General features: G+C 40.5%; 1 protein-coding gene across 4 annotated transcripts in view; it reads left to right on the top strand.

The window, feature by feature from the left end:
• The first annotated feature begins 6,793 nt into the window (after positions 1–6,793).
• Positions 6,794–21,190, top strand: part of bcl9 (BCL9 transcription coactivator) — a 31,572-nt gene continuing 17,175 nt past the window's right edge. Inside the window, exons 1-2 of one of the 4 annotated variants that reach the window (XM_039817486.1) lie at positions 6,794–6,960; positions 8,973–9,141. The gene's annotated coding sequence lies outside the window, so the exon portion shown is untranslated. Of the gene's footprint in view, positions 6,961–7,005; positions 7,347–7,723; positions 7,995–8,972; positions 9,142–21,190 lie in introns of those variants that run through there. The other 3 variants (XM_039817487.1, XM_039817488.1, XM_039817489.1) reach the window with 3 other exon arrangements.

The raw sequence follows: 21,190 nt of genomic DNA on the forward strand, positions 1-21,190 counted from the left end.
GGGTGGTGGGGGAGGAGAGAAAGGGGGAGAAGTGGGAAGGGAAGCAGGGTAAGGGGAAGAGAAGCGGAGTGATGGGGCTGATTTTAGCTGAGAGGATAATTAAACGCTATTATCACAATGGGCCAGTAATACAGCTAGCTTGTACATAGAGAAGCCAGCCCTCCCATGTTTGCCTCAGTAAAAAGGAGGAGGAAGGAATGAGGGAGGAGGGAGAGGAGAGGAGAGGGAAGCACAGATTAATAGGCGCAGGAAGAGCAAGAGAAACACAGAGAGAAAGACATAGAGACACGGAGGGGGAGAGAGGGAGAGAGAAGGTAAAATAGGCAAACAGAATAAGAAAGGGAGAGTGAGTGGGAGAGTTTAGTGGTAGGGTGATTGCTCAGTGTTTGGGATTAGCATGACTCTCTCACCCACTCTCTCCCTATCTCTCTCTCTCTCCCTCTCTTTCTCTACATATATATCTCGCTCTTTCTTTCTCTCTCTCTCCTTCTATAAGCCCTGGGGATGGCACAGCTTTAGTTAAACTGCTCTATTAAACGGCGCCTGCTGAGAAAATCAAATTATAACTTCCTTTAATCAGCGAGTATCAGTAGCCCACACAGGAGCAGCAGGCTCTGACAGCACAGAAAGAGAGAGAGAGAGAGAGAGAGAGAGAGAGAGAGAGAGAGAATGAGACTGTGACTGGAGACCTGAGGGAGGCCGATATGAACCTGTCTCCCGTCTGCTTTGGTTCCCATGGCAACAAGATAGAGTGAGGGGGAATATGGGTTGTGGAATGTCTGCATCTATCGTTTCCTCTCTGTAAGCATTCATACACAAAGATAGGAGAGAGGAAGAGAATATGCTTAGTGAGTCAGGGTGTCCTTCTGTTTGGGTGGCGTTTGAAGGAGGGTGCACGGTACACGCACATATATTGTCATATGTCCCCAGTACTGTACTTAAGTACAATTATTGTACTTTAACTACTTCCATTTTTATTTTATTTTTTTTAATAATTTCTAGGCCTACTTCGCTACAAATCAGAGGGAAATATTGTTCTTTTTACTCCACTACATTTATACAACAGTTTTAGTTTCATATTAAGAGACAATAACAAAACATAAGATTAGAAAATATACAATGCATTTTTATATATTAAACCAGTGGTTCTCAACCTTTTTGGTCTTGTGACCTCTTACAAACAACTGTTTACTTGGGGCCCCTTGTCATGTTTCTAACTGTTTTCTCACTATATTGTTTCCTTAACTATGATGTGCAGACTCAATGTAATCGCTGCCTAGATTATGTTCACAGGCAACCTTCATTTGCATGTGAATGAAGCGCTAAATGTATGAATCACCAGAGTCACAGGGAGGTGTTCGAGAAGGTCTAGGTGGATTCTAGGCGTACCAGGGTTCAGGTTTCTCTCTTCCTGAGTCCTGATTGTGGTTAGGTTTAGGTAACAAAAGCACTTTGGGTAAGGTCAGAGAAAGATCATGGTTTTGGTCAAATGTTAACAATCACGTTGTGTCTCGTGATTATAGTCATTGTGGACTTTTTCTGTATTAAACCAGACCACAATCTTTTCCTAACTTTAACCAAGTACTTAAACATAACCATTACAAATTGAATAAAGCTGTGGTCACTACGACCAGATAATGTATTGCAAGATAGGATATTTTGGTGGAACATTTTCCCTAATACGTTCAGTACCAACAACTTCCAATGTTTGAAATGATATCCGGCCAGCATTATTGGGGCATTATTATGGGCACGGAAGTAAAGCAATGTACTGCCGTGGACAGGAGCAGAAGTAAAACATATTTTAACCACCTAAAAAAAATCATATTGTATATATTTAGAATATGTTTACCACTTTACCTTGCAAAGGGGGACCAAAGGGGAACTGAATCCATTATCTATGCTCTCTTCAAAGCCTAATTTTACCTTGCAGAACACGGGAGATCCTGGTCTATCGCTGCCTCGATTGGTTAGTTAGTTTGTTTTATTGTGTGATTTGGGTGTTTTAAAGAGTTAGTTTGGATTCACTAAGTCACACAATAAAAAAATAAAAAACCTAACCAATCGTGGCAGCGGTATACCAGCAACTCCCGTGTTCTGCAAGGTAAAATGACTGTTTTGATCATGAGAGTCTGGTGGCATTGATGAGAACATAGATGGATATAACGGCTCCAGTTCCACAATGGAAAAGGCTGTCTGATGGCAAGTTAAAGCGGTGAAAATATTGTAAATATAGCATAAACTTAAACTGACCATCCACAGCAGTACATTGCTTTTGTGCCGGTACTCCTGCCTGCTTCACCAAACTGGGAGCGTGCCGACCGCCATCTACTGTAGGTGATACACTGACTATGTATAAGTACCTCATACAACCCCACTTCAAAAAATCTGAACTATCCCTTTAACAATCAAATAATGTAATAGTATATCAGTCTGTGCAGCCTACGTTTGATACTTTAAGTACATTTAGCTGATAACACTCCTGTACTTTATTTTAAATGCAGGATTTTATTTTTACATTGTTGTATTGCTACTTCTACTTCAGTAAAGGACCTGAATAATTCTACCACCACCGGATCTCAGCTCAGTTCCTTTCATCACTGTAAAGGCCTTAGCCGTATATGCGCAATAGACTCGTGCAATCATAAATCCTTCTCGTTAGGAGGCGATCTAATCGCTCTCGCCTCTGATTAGTCATTAACAGTCCAGTTAGTGAAATGGTGAGACGCAGGTGGGTGGGCAACTGCTTAGATCTCCAGGGTCTGCCTTGACTCGCTAATGACCGGTTAATTAACATTGTTTCAGTCCTCTGGTTTGTTTACACTCACCTGCCACGGGGAAGAGTCAGAAAACACTGCTGCAGGGGACAGTAAACAAGGAGAGGAGGGAAAAAGACGCCAGGGCATAAGGAAGGAATGATGTTGAAACTTATTATTTAATACAATCTTTACGTCTGAAATCAACTTCAGCATGACCAACACAAAGATACATGTAAGACTGTTTAGAAAAGAGCAGGACTAGTGGTGAAATTGTGTAGAATACTATCAAACAGAATAGGCAAAGTGGTAGCATCTTAGTGCATCAACCATCATTAGGGATCAGCGAGGCTGTGCTTGTCTCTGTTACTCATAGCAACACTGCATACCATGATAATAGGCTGACTGATGATTGGTCAGGCTGCCACACTCTGGTAAGTGACCTCACCACTGTGTGAGTGAGCTCACTGTCTCAGTATTTTGATAACCCGGCCATTCCTGGCGTTCTTTGCAGCACCGCCACCAAACCTGTTAATTTACAAACTGTAGGCTGTTGTAGGCCAATATAGGAACCCTGAAGATACAGTACACACCCCTGTTCCCCAAACTCAACAGGCATCCCAGTTTTGCTACAGCCACTGGTCTGAGACCAGCTGCTTTACTGTATTTTGTTAATATTCTAAATGTTCATTTGTCAGAGTTACTGTCTGTCTTCATCAATAAAATAAAATGTATCGCACCTCCAACCCACCACCTCATCCAGCCTCTCTCTACAGTGTTTCTCCACAGCATAAGACTGATTATCGAAGCTTTAAATAATGCAGATGGTAATATGATAAGTGAATGGTCAATGTGTCCTGCTTAAACACACTCCCAAACACACACAGATGATGCACACACACCCACGCATGCAAGCAGATGGGCAAACACATACACACATTGCGGTCACAGTGCAATAAATATGATTCAGTTTTTCTCCAGTTGTTCTAATGTAACATTGGGCAGAATTTGGATTTTGTTTTCCTGTTTCCAAAGTATACTGTGTTAGTCATGCCAGAGAGTTGCAGCGCTGGAGAGCCAGAACATCGACCTGAAGAGCTTTGCTAGTGTGCATGTCTAATACAACCCAGTCTGGGAATACTGCCAGTCTACTGTTACTCCACCAGTGGGGTTTATCATACACACATGTGCACACCCACACACTTACACACACAGAACCAGAGAGGGAGGGAGTGTAAGACTGAAGGAGAGACAGAGCTTTGTGGTGTGTCACTGATCTCTGTTAGCATGCACAAACATGTCCAAAGTAGCCATGGCCTGTTGGCAAAAGTCACAAATATTCAAATCTCATCCCACAATTTTGTGTCCTATGTACCATGTATCACCATGTTGCTGATGCTTTACAGTCATGTACGATATATGCAGAGACATTTATTATTATAACACACCTAACAAGGAAGAAAGAAAAAGAAAGAGAAAGAAGAAAAAATAATTGGTTTCTCAAACAAACCAAATAAGTAATTAGGTTCACATAGACTTAAAATACTTCCTAAAAAACTAGTTTAAGTAATAAGAAATGATAATTTAAGTAATATTTAAAGCAAAAAATTTAAGAATCCAGCAGTGTCAGGTTCTAAAATGTGAGTCGTTTTCTTAATCGTTTGATTGTAAACCCCTTTTGGATCATTGGTGTGACAAAACAAGCATACTCATGAATGAGATTTAGATACTTCAACTTGGTAAATTGCGACGGACATTTTATTGACCAATGGATTAATGGGGAGAAAATTATTGGCTTAATTTGTGTTGATTTGTTATTTGCAGCCCTAAATTATACAAATATTGAGCACAAAACATGCAACTTAAACAACTTTTCAGCATGGCATCCCTATTATCTGTGTTCAGTTAAAAACTTGCTGTTACTAATGTGCCTATTTTGTCATTTCGAAAATTTGTAAGCAAGACGCCCCGTTGCTAACTCTAACTTATATAAAAATGTAATACACTCATGATTGTGTCCTTGTACATTTAAACTGCCATGAACACATAAAACCAAGTCCTCACTCTCAAACAGCCTCTTGAAGAATAATGTCTGTTTGAAAAGACATCTTCACTTTGAGAGTCTAAATCAGTTCAGTACAGGAACACACATGCACACACCCCGCCACACACACACACACACACACACACACACACACACACACACACACACACACACACACACACACACACACACACACACACACACACACACACACACACACACACACACAAAATCAGGCCAGCTAATATTGTGTGCACTTAAACACCAATTCATTCAATCCCCGCTTGTCATGATTATACATTTGGGTTAGATTTGAAATGTATCTTGATTAAATATTAAGAAGGACCACTCTCACATTGCATGTTCTTAATGTTTCACTCTTCCTCTGAGGCTTGTGATAATCTGATAAGTGTGTGTGTGCTGTAGCCAAATTTTATTTATTAAGTGGAATCAGTCTATTTTTTTAAATGTCATTTGCTACTACATTATGAAAACTATTAAAACTGGATGCCATTGAGTAACCCTGGTTAAAGAAAAGGAATGTAGGAACATCTACTGATAAACTTGAGAAAATCCTCTATGATAATGATTTTAGCCTTTTAAGTATATTTTTCATCTTGTAACATTGAATGGATAAACCATGTGCATCATTAATGACTTCTATCCCTCATTGATATAAATTGGGTGGACAAATTATTAGAAACATCTCTCATTATAATGCAATGCAACAACACCACAACTACATCCTTTCTTTCACCACTGGAGTTTGCATCATTACAACCATGATGATTTGAGCATAAGAACCAATTATATAATTGATGATGTAACTTGTTGTCAATTAAGTGCAAATTCTGATACTGATGTCTGTAAGTGTCTTAAATAAGAACTCCACTGATGTTACACTAAAGGTCAGTTTCATCAGGGTTATCTCAGCGTGAGCTTGAAGACTACCCATTTACAACAACAAAAACATGAGTCACAAACTGGAGGTGGAGTTTAAAAGACATGGCCATTTGCCAGTCAGGGAGGGTCAATGAAAAGATGGATGCATTGTGGGAAATGTAGGATTTCATTCATAGGACTTTGGGCCTAAAGACCTTTGTAGCCTTTGCAGCTGTGATTTTTTTGTCTCCTGTAATACAAATGCAGATGCAGCTAAGTAAGTGCTTCTTTAAAAATAAAAAGACACTTTAATTCAGCTGCGGCTAAAATGACAGCTGCATTAATGGAGAAAAACATCTGGACAAACAAATAACCACAATGTTCTTTCCACAAATGGCTTAATGTCAGCAATGACAGTAACACATGGCTGCAACTAACAATTATAAATTAATCTGCCAATAAGGTTCTTGATTAATTGATTAATAGCCTAATTGCATCTCATCAGAAGATGCTGAAAAATGCATTGCAAATTCCTAAAACCCAAGGTAACATCTTCAAACGTGACTGTCTTGACAAACAGTCCAAAACACCTTAAGGTAGCCTATTCACTAACACATGATAAGACAATGAAAATCAGCAAAGTCACATGAAAAGCTGGAATTTAAGATGTTTGAAAAATTATTTCCAACGATTAATCGAGTATGAAAATACAGATTATTTTTATGTCAGTCAACGAATCAGTTAATCACCTTTCAGCTCTTTACACCAGCATTGCATTTTTATTTTATTATTTTGTAATAATCCTGTGAGAACTTCCTCAAGTTTGATGCTTAACTACTCCCAAGTTCTTAATATGGTGATAAGTTCGATGTATCCACAAAGACAGGGGTACAACTCAACATACAATTCCAATTTTCTAAACCACAGTTGAAATGTATTTGTAGACTTGTATGTTATATAGCCTAGTGTTTACCGTGTTACATCGAGTGGACGTTGGCGTTTCGCTGCTGTCCGACAGTAACATTCTCACTGGCACACAGACCTGACCTAGAATTGCTACTTAGAATTCGGGCTGAACCATCGCGCTGGAACGGAGGGTGGGGGGAGACGACAGGAAATCTTGACTGGGATGTAATGGAGTAGGACCACTGGAAAGCTCGGGCGAAAGGGGGAGGCATATTTCTATTTTATAATGTTCCCGTGATAATGTTGTGATTTGATTAGTGTACGATATGAATCCGTAGATCGAGGAAAACGGAGATTAAGCTAACATTCCAGGTAAGTGTTCCTTCTTTCAAATCCAGGTGGAAAGTGTCGGTACCACAGCTCGCCTCCTGGCAACGGGCACACGCGGGTCCTCCTCCCGGGGACATCTCACTCGGTATCCGTTCTTCTCTGCCTCTGTCCCCGAAGGCTGGCTAGCTAACCCAAGTCGTGTCTGGCCTGGCAGACAGTGAGCACCCTTTCAACCGTAAATGCCGATTTTTCCAGCGCACCAAAAGCGGATTATTCACGATGTTTGCAGCATGGTGTGAAACCCGCGGAGAAATATTGGTTTTTACCCCATTATACTGGAGGACCGCCCGTGCTTCGTGAAAATGAAAAAAGGATACAATGCAGCATGCATGTTCTGCATTCTTCGGGAGTAGGCAACCACACCGCTGGTATTGTAATTCCTTTATTACAAATGTGTTTTAACGTGATTTATAAACGCGTAGCGAGATTATAGGCCTCGGCTGCTGATTGTGTCGGCCAGCCCTATCATCTGCCGAACGATTTAATTGTTACATTGTTAACGGAGCTAGCAGAACTTGAAAAATGAACGTTTGCCTAAGGAGGGCCTGAATTGTTTTATTAGCAGACAAAGCTCTAAAATGAACCTCATTTTGTGTGTGGTTTTTGTGTGCTTGTGGCCGACGTCGTTGTTCTCGCTCTCAGCCGCCGTCCAGTGCCTCCCTCTTCGGGGAAGACTTTGTTTGCGCTGGCCGACGCTCCATGAATGCAAGTGCTGAAGTCCTCCCTTCCCCCCAGTTCTCTGGCGAAACAGGAACAACTTCTTTTAGGAAAAAGAAAAAAAAGTTCCTGGAGTTTCAAGCGCCGTGGAATTACTTTGTCCGCCAAGAGTTGTCCAGTGAAGCGCTGAGATTTCAGGGGGGGAAGTCTAGTGTCTGTAGTTGTGTGCTTTACGTTTATTTGCAGAGTTTTAGGTTTGTAGATGTCTGTGTATATTTTAGGACAACTTCCTCGACTAGGCCCGTTTGTGAGTAACTTGTGTGGCATTGTGCTCTGTTACCTTGGCAAGACCAAGAGAGGTAAACATGGCAAAGAATGTGTTCAGTGTTTTAGTTTTACCAACCTTTTTTTAACTTGACTTGTGAGCGAGTGAAAAAAATCCACAGGTCGTATAGTGTAAAAATGTTTAGTAAGACATCTGATACCCGGGAATTTTGGGAATTGACTCCCCTAATTAAGTCTTAATGCGTTAGCTTTCGTGAGTTTATAAAGCAACAATCAATAAGTCATTTATTTAAATTTTTTTTAATGAAACATTTTTTAAAGAACTAAAAAATAAATGTACCGCAAATGTGTATCCAGCGTCATATTGCCTGAATGCTATGGTTTCTCCATCATAATTGCAAAGAGAAATGTTGTGCTTTGTTGCAGTTTGGCATCTACTGGTCCTGTTTAGCTGATGCTGTTTTCCAGAGCAACCTCTGAGTTAGCAGGTAGCGGTTCAGTGTCTTGTCTAAGGGTCGTTTTGAAACGTACCTGCCAGTTGCTGAGATTTAACTAGACCATCCTCTTACAGGACTCTGGTCTCTTCCATCGCTAGGCAACACTGCTGTCTGCCACAGACGTGTATCTGTTGCATATTCTTCAGGCTGTTTTCATATATATATATATTTTTTTTCTATGACCCGCACGCACTACTTCTACCCTTTTTTCTTTGCATTATTGAGGTGTAAAAAAAGTCATATTTTTACTTCCACCGTTGGTATTTGGAGGAAGGAGGAAGTCCTCTCGAATGCAAAGAAACAAGTAAGATAGAGTATCATACGCTGTTTTGTAGTCCCTTATGTGTACACCGGTCGATAACTGAAGTATAAATGAGCATCTGGGTTAAAAAGGCGAGTGTATACTGTCACTGTTGCCCCTAATGACCTGAGCTTTGCGTCGGTTATGTGTTTGCTACATGTTGGTCTTGTCAACACGAGTGACTGAGTGCTTTTCCTTGCCATTTGCTTGTGTTTCTGTCACTGAGCAAAGTTGTCTGTCTCCCTCCGTTCCAGGTGTGAATGACTTGTGGCTGTAAGGTGACGTGAGTGGGCCAGGTTCCTGCACAGCCTCCGCGGCTGACTGCTGGGAGGAGTCGAGTGGAGAGCAGACATCAGTGCCCAGGGGACCTACGGCCTGGTTCTCCATATGAGGCCCTGCTGAAAGGGCAGGGGGGCTTCTGAGGTAACCCAGCTCAACTCTTGCTCTCTCTTTTTTTCTCATACATCATCACAGAGTTTCTTTCATACTTACACATCACCCCTGTTCTCAAAAGTGTACACCTATGAACTGACTGACTAAATGCTGTTTCTCATCAAATTTTTTCTTTCTTTCTTTCTTTAGTTCTCGAAACTAGAAATGCCAAAATGCAAGTACCATAAATCACGGCAGAAACATAATACATTTTCTGAAACCATTCCCTATTTAATACATAGTGCAGTATTTTTTACTGTGAGCCATGTTACTTGAGTGTCCGACTTCCGAGTGTGACATTTATGCACTATATGGTGCCCACAATGGAACGAAACAAAGCAATACTATCTGCCAACATTCCCACAATGCAGTACGTCAAATGCATAAAAAAAATATATGCAAAATGATCAGTCATGTGACACCACACTTCTCAGTCTTGATGCAGGGAAATTATGATTAATTAGTGTCTGAAATTTTAATCTAGTATATTACTGAGTTTCTATTATCCTATAGGGAGTAGTGAATGAGTGGATAAGGTAGTGATTTTGGATCTGGTTTCCTCCGTAGCATTTCAAACATTTACCTGACATTAATGTTATTTCTGTTTTTAAACCTAAGACCAACTTTTCTGACATTATCACACCTGGCAGCAAGCACTTTTTTTATTGCATTCAAAGACTGGTGCCGTAACCTGATAGCTTAACACTGCTCTGATGCAACAGTAACAAGCCAGGCACTGGCTCTTCCTAACATTAGTCACTATCTCTTTGACATTTATCTATGGATGTGCCTACATTAATAGCTGCAGTCTGATGAGAGAGGCCTTGAGTTGTAGAGTGGGTAACTCTGTACCACCACTTTTGATGCTCAGGGAAATGGCTTGAAGAAAAGGACCTCACTGCTTTGGACTATCAGTGCGATGTTTGGTCTTATTCTCTGATCTGCACATGCTGAGGACACAACACGGTCAGGGCGCTCTTCCTGAGAACGCTGTCCACACTGTTTATTTATCTGCTATCTAATCCGTGTTAACCAAAAATCACAGTGAGGTGAAGGACTCAGGGAAATTAATATTATTGTAGAGCGGCAAAGGATTTATTTTTCTCCTCTGTGTATTGGGCTCTCATGTTTCCATGCATTTGTTTGCTTCATGGGTTTTCTAATTAAAACTCGCAAGGCTTGTGTTGTGTATGACATGGAGGGATGTGTTTGAGAGGCGGGTTGTCTCATTGTGTGTAGTGGGTGTCAGGAGGCTCCCCTCCCTGTTCATACGGTAGATTGGACCCAAGTGTATCCGTATTTTCTATTGCTTGAAATGTTTTTCACCCTGTTGCCTCATTATAATCTCTTTTTTTTTTTTTTTTTTTTTTTTTTGCTCATAAACTAAAAATAAGTATTTACATTTAGGAAAAAAAAGCACCAGCTTCCCTTTTACCTAGTCTTGCTTTGCCAGACCTTCCTCCACTGCAGAGGAGGGTCTGTCTAGTCCACACAGCGTTCCAGGATGGGAGATAAACGTGCTCTGGTTTATTGGCATTTCTTTAAACCAATCACAATCGTCTTGGGCGGCACTATGCGCCGCACGGGGCAGCGTTGCCGCTGCAAAATAGCCTTGGGAGGAACTTGTTTTGGTGGAACATATACGTTCAAAGGTTGTTTTAGTCGTGCAACAGAAAACTCAGATTGGACAGATAGTCTAGCTAGCTGTCTGGATTTACCCTGCAGAGATATGAGGAGCAGTTAACCATAGTCTGCATAGTACTAGTAGACTGTAGTTTAAAATTACAGTACAAAGAAAGTGGAAGGTAACTGATATCCGGCTGAAAAAAGTGTGATCCGGCGGAAACAAAACAATCCTGGAAGTGGAACCATTTACCATTTACCTGGTGTTCTGAGTCAGACGTCCATTCACAATTAAGGAATGCTGAATGACTACTGCAATAGACCATGTCATAGTAGGAAAAGCACAGGTGTATTCAAAACCATTAATGATGGCTGCATTCCACTTAGCAGAGGCCCTGGTATTGTGCATGCTGACTCACTGAAATAGCTTACTGGGACAACATCGTTAAGGTTATCAATTTCAGCTGTGCTTTTCCTACTATGACAAGTCAAAATGTCTGCTGTGAAAAAGGTCCATAGTCAGGCCTCCATAGCACAATAATTATGTAGTGTTCCCCAGGGAGCAGGAAAATACTAGCGTATTTGGTATTTAACCATCGTCGTTTTGCAAGTTCACATTCAACAATTTTAGAGTGATGTTGAATTATTGCTGTCATGCCAAGGAAATTGAAACAGCTCAACATTACAGAACTACTGTACATAAAATTGTCATGTTCAATTATGTACAGTCTACTTTGACATTTCCTGTAGAATATGTTAAATGTTAGTATAAAACACTAGAGAGTATTTATTTATTTTTTATTTTTTTTGTTTTTTACAGAAGACACATTTTCCTTACTCAGTTTGTACAAGAGGGTTCAGAGGTACTAAATTCAATTTACTGCTCGAGGACATTGTATGACCTTTGAAATTAATGGCAGATGATTTGATTTCTGTCTATTGATTTATTGATTGCTGCAAATATTGTCCATTTTCCCCACCAGTAGTCATAATCAGTTGTCACGTCTTCTTTGTCAGTCAAAATAAGTAGTAATCTGATCTAATCGGATTTGGTATCGGCACCTATAGATACTTTATCAAATTAATCTGGTATTGACCAGATGTCACCAATCCACATTAAATACGATTTCTATCGCTGCCAGTATAAAATTGTGACCACACAGATGTATAGATCTTCTAAACACACTACAATTAAAATCAGTTCCACTCAGTGGGTTACACAGATTTGTTGTTGTTGAGAAAGACAAAAGTGAGCTGGTATTAGACTGTACTCTGTCTCAGCCAATACCCTGAGTTTAGGAATCAGAAAAAGTGGAATTGGTATATCCCTAAAAATAATGGTTGTACTTGTGAAAGAGCCAGCTACAAATTGCAGAAGCAAGATGGCACCAATGACAATAAAACTTAAAACAAGATAAAGTGGGTGACAATACGGTAAAATTGCTATTCAAATATTAAAAAGCTAGTGTTAAAATTCTTTAAATAGATCAAATGACAGAAATATCTATTACCTAATTTATAGCCATTCATGAAATGCCGATTTTTCAGCGTGTAGAAGTGCATCAGTTGTTTACTTTATTTATTCATTTGTATATTCTACGCTGACCAATATAGAGCAGTAATCACTTAGAAATGTTATAAAGATACATTATTATAATAAAGGAAATGGGCTACACTAGGCTGGAGGGCAGCATTTTTAAACAAATCTTTTAAGACTCTTAGGACCAGCTTCTAGTAGTAAGTCTTTACAGCTAACGGTGGCTTTCCAAACAGTAACAGCTATAAATATAAATGTGTTTTTTTTTTTTTTTTTTTACTAGCTGCATTTCATATATTTTTTAGTGTAGGAAGACTTAGTCTATGTGGATGTGTGGTGGGATTGTTGCCCATACTGGATCCTCAGGGACATGTCTGACTGAGTCAGAATGTACCTATAATTCTGCTTTCATGTTTCTCTGCTGTGATGGACAGTTACTGCACAGACATGCTGCTGCTCCTCTTGTCCTGAAGGGAGGGGTCCTCTCAAACAGAGCTGCTCCCAGATGGAAGCTTGGGGCTATGGTGACCTGCAGTCCCCTCTACTATCTATGCTAAAAGTTGCCAGCCTGGCTGAGGTCCTCTCCAGCTACCAAATAATTTTTTTTTGATTAGATAAGATTTTGTCCACTACACTTCCCTGTTTTTTATTTTAATATTTATTTTTATTTTGTCCATGTCCTCTGCAGCAGGAAGATGATGATATTGGTCAAATTAACCTGGTGCATGTGACACAATTCAAAGACCTTGTTTTTATGAACCAGTGATAAGCATCCAAGTGTAAATGAGAGGAGGCTTCTGGTATTTAATCCTTTACATTCTTTGGTTGACATATATATATATATATATATATATATATATATATATATATATATATATATATATATATATATATATATATATATATATATATATATGCTTTGCAGAAAGTCTTTGGTAATCTTTTACATTAGTTTGTAAGATAAAAAGCAATACTTTACAGAGTATACAGTAGAGGTGTGAATCTTCACTGATCTTACGATTATCATATCTTCGATTCGATATCACGATGCGTCAAATACATTTTTCTATTAAAGCCATATAGGTTATTCAATTCATAGTTTTTCAAGCTTCAAAAACAAAACATTCTGCAGTGCTCTAATACTAAATAAATTAGATACATCAAACTAACCGCACTGAGCACATGGCGATTCCTGAATGTGCGAAACATAACAGAATATGTAAACAGAAAGGTTGTTAGGCCTACATTAAATTGTAAACAGAAATAATCGATTATGGCCCGGTCGATTATCGATGCAGCATCGTCCATGTCCACGATTCGATGCATCGATTATTTGATTAATTTTGTATAGTAACCACCAGTGATTCTGGCTTTGCAGCCATTTTGCCACCAGGTTGTTGACACCTCTGTACTTCTTTTTTGCTTAGAAAACTACAAAACTGTACAAAGATGACGTTTTTCCCCAAGTCAGCTGCTATCAATTACAGGCTGATCAATATGACGTGAACAAGCAACAAATTACATGTAGCAGTTTTTTTTTTTGTAATATCAGTCCATCACTACGGGTGGCAATCAGCAGGGACCTCCCAATAAAATCTGATATTGACTCCTAAGGTACTAATGCTAACATCTGTTGTGATTCATTGAGTGCTAACATTCTGTAATGTTGTGGTTTGATAGGATTTTTGGTGCTATCTGGTTGCTTTTTTAATATTGGATTATGTGGAGCAGATAATTGGAGGCGGTGTGTTGTCAAAGTTACTGGGATGCATCTGGAGTCTGGGCAAGCAAATCAACAGATTCCTATCCTTTTCTGCTTCTACAGTTTAGTTCTGGATGATGTCATGCTGGATATGCCTGCATGTTGGTTGTTTTACTGCCAAAGTATATTTTGTTTCATACAAACAACTGGAGTATTATAATTTTTTTTTTTTTACATATTTATTTTTTAAATCATCACTTCCAAAATAGTGCCACACCTTGGATTTGAACTTCTCAAATCTCATCTTTATCCATGTTTGTTTTTTGCTCACTGTCTAGTAATTTGAGCCATCTGCCTATGCTCATAAACAAAGGAATTGAATGTATTCACCTTCCCTCTCAATCAGTTTTAACCCTCTTGAATTTAATGAAAAAACAATCATATGTCTCAAACATACAGAGCAAAAATGTTGAGTCTAGAGTCCTAATTCTCACATTCCCCCTCCTATTCAAGTCACCATGAAAGTTTTGAGAGCAGCTACTAGAGCTATACAACCCTACAAGAGGTGTGACAACAAGTAGAGTGTTTAACAACATAATAATCTCTTTCCTGAAAGATAAGGTGTTAAGAGTAACGGAAGTTTAATGTTTCTCTAATATTAGGAATAATGGGCAGATTGCGTTTTAAGCCACCTTACCCGGGTTACATGGGCAATATACTGTATGCATTCAACATACCGGTATTAATGCGGGTAATAGCTGGGTAGACATGTCTTGTTGCAGAGCGTTCATAGTTTCAGAGGCACGCAAGCTCAGACTCATGGGAACGGCAGATGCCATAAACTTGTGGAGCAGTTTTCAGTGCATCTCAGACATTTTTAGAACCGCTAACTACTGCCGCATTCAATGTGCAATAGTATGAGTATGTGCATGTATATTACTCTGTGCCTGTATATCTAATTGAATTGGTATTAGCCAGTGTGTTTTTTAAATTCCATGGGAATGACACACAAGTGCAAACTGAGGTAATTCAGGGACACAATCTGGCTCATATTCTCTCCAGAGTGCTAATTTTGTTGTACGATAGGTGAGGAGACGGCACATGCATTGTATAGTCTCTGTGTTTGTGAGTGTTCTGCTTTGATGTCTATGTCTATGCTGGTTTGATGTTGTGCCAGGTCAGTGAAGATGCCTGAACTGTGTCACATGGTTTGACAGGTTGAGAAGTCATTTTGTTTCTGTTGCATAGTGATTTGTAATGTAGAAAAAAAAATCTAATGGAGAACAAGGATTTGGGCTGCACATCTTGACATTTCATTCCTTTCCTGCCTAATGTTCTTAGTGCTATAAATGTAGGTTTTGCACAGTGTGGGTTGGATTGACTGCTGTTTCTAATGTGGGTATTTGATGTTTCTGTGCTCTGTGTTGTGAGGTTCAGTATTAAGACATTATTGACACTTGTGTGATATATAATTGCAAGTGGCTTGCAAGAAGAGCCTTTTGACCAGCAAGCGAGGAACGCAAGCCTCCTTTACACTTTTCCTCAATGATCTGCTCGGCCTCTGAAGGGCCTGGCCGTTGGGGTTTCCCACAATGCTTTTAGCCACAGGGAGACGTCCTCCCAGCATGAACAAGGAAGGAATGTGGCCCGAGTGTGGGAGCGACTGTCAGGATTGAGGGAGGGAGTCATGGACCAGAGAGCATGGTCAAGGGATAGGAGGAAAGAAGGGGTCTGTACAGAGGGCAGCAGAGTTTCTCTTAAGCAAATGGAGTTTCTGTTTGGATTTACATTTTAGCAACAGAGAAAGGAAGTGTCCTTCTACTAGAGGTCTACATGTGTTCAAAATGTTGATCCTGAGGAAAACCTAACTTAACCATAATGTGCATGAATTAATATAAAAAGGCACCCAATCTGGAAGGGATCTGAAAAGATCCAGACTTGGTCTGAACTAGTCCTGAGGCTGATTAGGAACGTATCCTAAATGCGGTTGACCCAAACGGAGCCAAAAAAAAAAAAAGAGACCACAGACAGTTGATTGGTGGTGTAGCATGCTGGGCCACCAATCAACGAGCAGCTGTAGTGGAGTGCCTTGGTAGCTGAGTGCACATGCCACATTACCGCAATGTCCCGGGTTCGATTCTAGCTTTGTGGCATATCATTCCCCTCTCTCTGCCCCCATTTCCAGTCTTTGCCTCTACACATGCACACATCTTAAAAAGGAAAAGAAAAACAGCTGTAGTCTGAAATTGATTTTTTTTCTTGCCTCAAACATTTTCTTCTGCAGTTTGACACACCACATAATCAGAGCTGATTGGAAATTCGCTAGGATCCATCAGTGCGTATTGATTCATAGACCCAAGACCTGTACCGAGTATGACTTAACATAATCTGAACCTGGCTCAACTTGGGTCCAGGGTCGGATCTCACTTATTAGACCTGTGACGTACTCTGCTTACTACTGATCAATTACCGTCAGAAAACCCTAGTGCTTCACAGTTGGACCGTGAGGCAGACTGATTTTATGTGCCTGATAAAGAAGAAATCTTGCTGCCTCAAGATGGCACACATTGCATAGGCCTATATGTTTGTCTTCACAGGTCAGCTGCAGCTCTGCTCATGGTTTTTCATTTTGGCTTTGGCATTGCACACACATCACTACTAGCGAAGGAGAGAATTAAAGAAGAAGTAATTTCCAGTCAATTGCCTGAAATTGACCAACTAACCTTCTTGTATAAATGCTGTTATTAAGTGTATATTATGTTAACGCTTTTGCAAAGTCCAAAAGTTGCAATATACACTTTAATGTTCAGTTTTTATGTTTAATACTTAAGGTAAATGCGGTGTTACCCTATACTCTTTACCTTTTACATTTTTGGCCACAATAATGGTACCGTAAGTATTTGATACTGGCGCGCCCCTAATTTGCTGCCACGCTTGTTTTGTTAGAGAAATAATGGCACATTTTTGCCTGTCAGCTAGTCTCTTTGTCATGTATTGAGTAGATAGGTGAAAGGGTGTGTGTGTAAGCAAGACACACCCACTTAGCCAGAGATCCAGAGACACAGGGCAGATGGACAGAGATGGAAGTGTAGGCTGAAGTGTGTGAGACGGAGATCAGAGCAGGCCGGAGTGCTGATTGCCAGTCCTGCTGCTGGAGCTGGCCGCCACACATGGCACTGTGCCCAGGCTACGCCAGCAGATGTGTCACTAGTGAATCAGCTGTGTGTATGTGTGTCTCAGACACCCACCCACACAAGTCGCAGTTGTGTAATAACCCCCCTCTCCTCTTACGGGTTAATCTGTATCACACCCCTTTCCCATCCTCCTGCTTTCATTGCCACTTCCATCATTGTGATGGACACGGCGAAGCTTCTGTCACCAAGATATGACATGACAAAATGTGACATTACACACGTCTCCTCCCTGGGGATGGAGGGGCATCGTCTGCAGACCAGAGGAAAGGATGAACTGAGGATGGTGGAGCGAGAGTTGATGCACAAATGCACGACAGACAGACCAAGGGAGAGGCAGCTGGTACTGGGGGTAACCGTGTGAGTGAGGTGGGGGGGGACTAAAAACACACTCAGGTGAGCAGAAGAGAGAACCTGGGTGTAGAGACAGATGGAAATGTAGCTATTGTACTTTGGGAGCAGTTATGTGTTAGGAGAATGCGGAAATGTTCATTTGAAATGTTTGTGTGGCTTAGAGCTCAGTCATGCTGTGTGAGAGCCCTTGTTCCTGTCATGGTAGATGCATTATGTCTAATGTTACATCTGTGGCGTCACAGCTCTATATTTAGTGACACTTAGCATTCCTAACATTCTACCAAGCATGAGTCATGAGTGCGATCTGCAGGGTGTGGCATGTTGGATTAATGCTCTCAGGGAGCCACCTCAACAGGTGAGCATGCAGGTGTTTCCTCAGCCAGGGTATGGTGAGATGTCCAACAGATCTTTGCTTGGAAGTCAGCAGAAGTCTTGCTTTGTTTTAGTTTCTTTAAGTAGAGTTAATGCAGTTAGTTACTGCTCCACAAGCAGCCAGTCTGGTATGTGTGGGAACTAGTTTTTGTAAGGAAACCGGTTATGTACAAGGAAGAACTGGGCTTTTGACTTGATTTCAGACAGCTGAATAAGTATGGGATTGATATCATCCTCGTATTAGCCTCTCATATGTTTAGCAAAAAATAATGAAATTGTTACAAAAAGTACAGTTTCAGCATGGGTTCAGCAGGTTTAATGGTAATTAAGCTAAAGCTAGCCTCTGCAACAAAAAAAAGTTTAATTCATAAAATAAATAAATAAAAAGACTTCATGAGTCATTTCACTGACTTTGTGTCTGCTCGTGCTCCAGGAAAGTGACGAAAAGTTAGTTGGGTATATCCAGCAATCATGTAACATTGGCTGTAACCGTAGAAGCAGGAAAAAGTGTACTAAAGGTTTGTCGAGAATTGCTACAAAGTTCTTGCACACCAGAATATGTTATGGACAGGTGCGTTGGATGAAAAGACCCTGTGTGAAAGAACCTCAAATATCAGGCACACTGGCGATCAATTGTACTTATTTTATTAATGACGTTTCAGTCCTTAGATTCTTATCAGGTAAAGTGCATGACACATACGGGAAGTAAACGCACACCGTAGTACCTCGTGGGAAGACTTGACTGTCTTCTGCTTTTGATCTCGTTATACTGGCTCTCAAGACACTGATGATGGCATTAACGCAATACCTTAGGAGAATTTTTTTGGAAAAGTGCAAAATTTCAATGTGCCATTATCTCATAATTACATGTGGCTGCTTTTCAACAAAGAAAGGTTAGACATTTAAATGCATTCTCAGAAAGGAATTTGAGGCACAATTTGATCAATTGAGCATCAGACCTATAAATCCTCTTATTTTTATTTTGACTTGAGACTTCATATATGGTAACTTAATTTGATGAATATTGGTTGCATGTAAGTTGTGCCCTTGTGTAAAGAGATGGAAAGGCATTTTGAGAGAGGTGACTGCTGCTTCTTCTGACTGCACGGCTCCTTGCTGTTGGCTGTGTGTGTGTTTGTATAATCTTGCTGAAAACTGTGAAGAGAGGTGGAAATAATGTGTCTGATATTGGCCTTAACAAATAATGGGCTAAAGATATTCTTGAGATGGAGGCCAAGCAGACGTAGAGAGCATAGGGGAGGTAGAGAGTAAAAAGGAGAGAGCAATACTCCATTGTGACTGAACTGCAAAATGGGATTTGCATAAATAAGGCTGAAACATCAGCAGGCCCCTTTTTACAGCCAACAGCAGGGCTGAGATGAGGGACGAGAGTTGGTGTGTGTGTGATTGCACACCCCATGTTTTTAAAATATTGTCTTTGTAGTATTTTTGCGTTAAAATGTAAGCCTGTGGGTTAGCAGCAAGGTCAAAGTTCCTCTGCTGTTGCTCACAAAACTTTAAATTCCCCTACCAGTGTGTAACAGGTATAAAACCTCCCATCTCCCCATCAGAGAATTTTGGGTGACGTAGCAGGGAAGGTCTGCTCTCTACACTGCGCTCAGCCAGCGTACGATGACTGTTACATAAGCATGAAATGAAATGCTCCCTTTTAGTGCCACCCGCATTGGAAAACCCAAATCTAATTGAATTGAATTATTTTCTGCCCTCTTTTCATGTGGAACCTCATATTTCTATCAGAGGCAAGAAGCTCATTTTTAGAGCCTCATTAGACTGTTTTCCCATTAACATGCATGCACTGCAGCTCCCAGTGTGTGTGCTGTGATAGACAGTTCAGCATCTTTACTGGAGATGGAGAAAGAGAAACCTCTGTGATCACCTCTACGGTTGTGTGTGTGTGTGTGTGTGTGTGTGTGTGTGTGTGTGTGTGTGTGTGTGTGTGTGTGTGTGTGTGTGTGTGTGTGTGTGTGTGTGTGTGTGTGTGTGTGTGTGTGTGTGTGTGTGTGTGTGTGTGTGTGTGTGTGTGTGTGTGCGCGCGCTGGGCTGCAGTGTGCACTCCTGATGTGTATGTGTCATTGTGTTCCTTATGACAGTCATGTCAGCAAGCTCCCCAATTAGTGTCTCGTTAGCGTGCGATTGGAGGGAACAGGTGATTGACAGGTCCTGCAGTTTGCATCTGTATGCGTGTACATGCTCACTTTACACACATTTGTGTATGATTGGGGTTTAGATAACACCCCTTGAGGGCATATTTGCTAGTTAAGGCTGAATGAGGTAGGAGGCCGGTTCTTTGATATAGTGAAATGAGATCTCCTTTAGCAATCTGAACCCAGTTTCCAATGGACTTCAACGGATTGCCATTTATATTGACGAATATCTTTTCTTGTAAAGTGTCTGGTGTAATTGGTAACACCAGTGTTGTCATTTGTTTATTAACCGGTGGGAACATTCCCTCACCTTGGCATGCCTTCTCCCCCTACACCTTTCTGATGTTATAATAGAGGGGATTGCGTCCGATCATTTTTGCAAATAGCTGAAATAAAATCCAACAATCACGCCCACTTTACACAACGATTGGCCAGGTGTGGGCAGCTTGGAAAGTAAGCAGAATTTCTCTCTCAAGCTCTCGGTTTGAATTCTTCACACAACTACTGTCATTTTTTGACTTGAATGTCGTTGAGCAAAGTTCATTCAATCCCCACTTTTTGTCCACACATTTTTGCCTTCCTGTTTTTGGCATAAAGCATGAAATCCGGAATGTTATTATTGACAGTATTTGGGTTCAGAGCAGCTGTGTGGCAGGTCTTTTCCACTGTGACTTACGCGAGTCAGTTAATGAGCAAATTACAGTCAACAGCTAAATCAAACTGCATCTCTCTTTTTGCTACTTTCTTGTCCTCCCTCACACAGTCTTTCTTCCCTTTTTTTTTTTTTCAAAAGTCAGCTCTAACAAAACCCCAACTCTAGCAACAAGTACTGATTTGTCACTAGTAGAAAATGTCTGTTCTGATGATAGCGTGAAATTATTTAGACACATTTAAACTGTGAACGTTTATACCAGGTCAATAGTTTGAGCCAAAGCCCCCTCGTGAAATTTCTGTTGATTTCTGTGTGCTGCACATCACTGCTGCAGAATTACTCATTTATGATTGTGTGTTGCGGTCCATGTTGTGTCGCAAAATAGAAACCTGTCATTTCACCAGAATAGAGGGCTTTCAAGCAGTTCTGTTGTAAATAAATATG

Source organism: Perca fluviatilis, chromosome 12 (assembly GCF_010015445.1).
Source record: "Perca fluviatilis chromosome 12, GENO_Pfluv_1.0, whole genome shotgun sequence".
Taxonomy (NCBI): domain Eukaryota; kingdom Metazoa; phylum Chordata; class Actinopteri; order Perciformes; family Percidae; genus Perca; species Perca fluviatilis.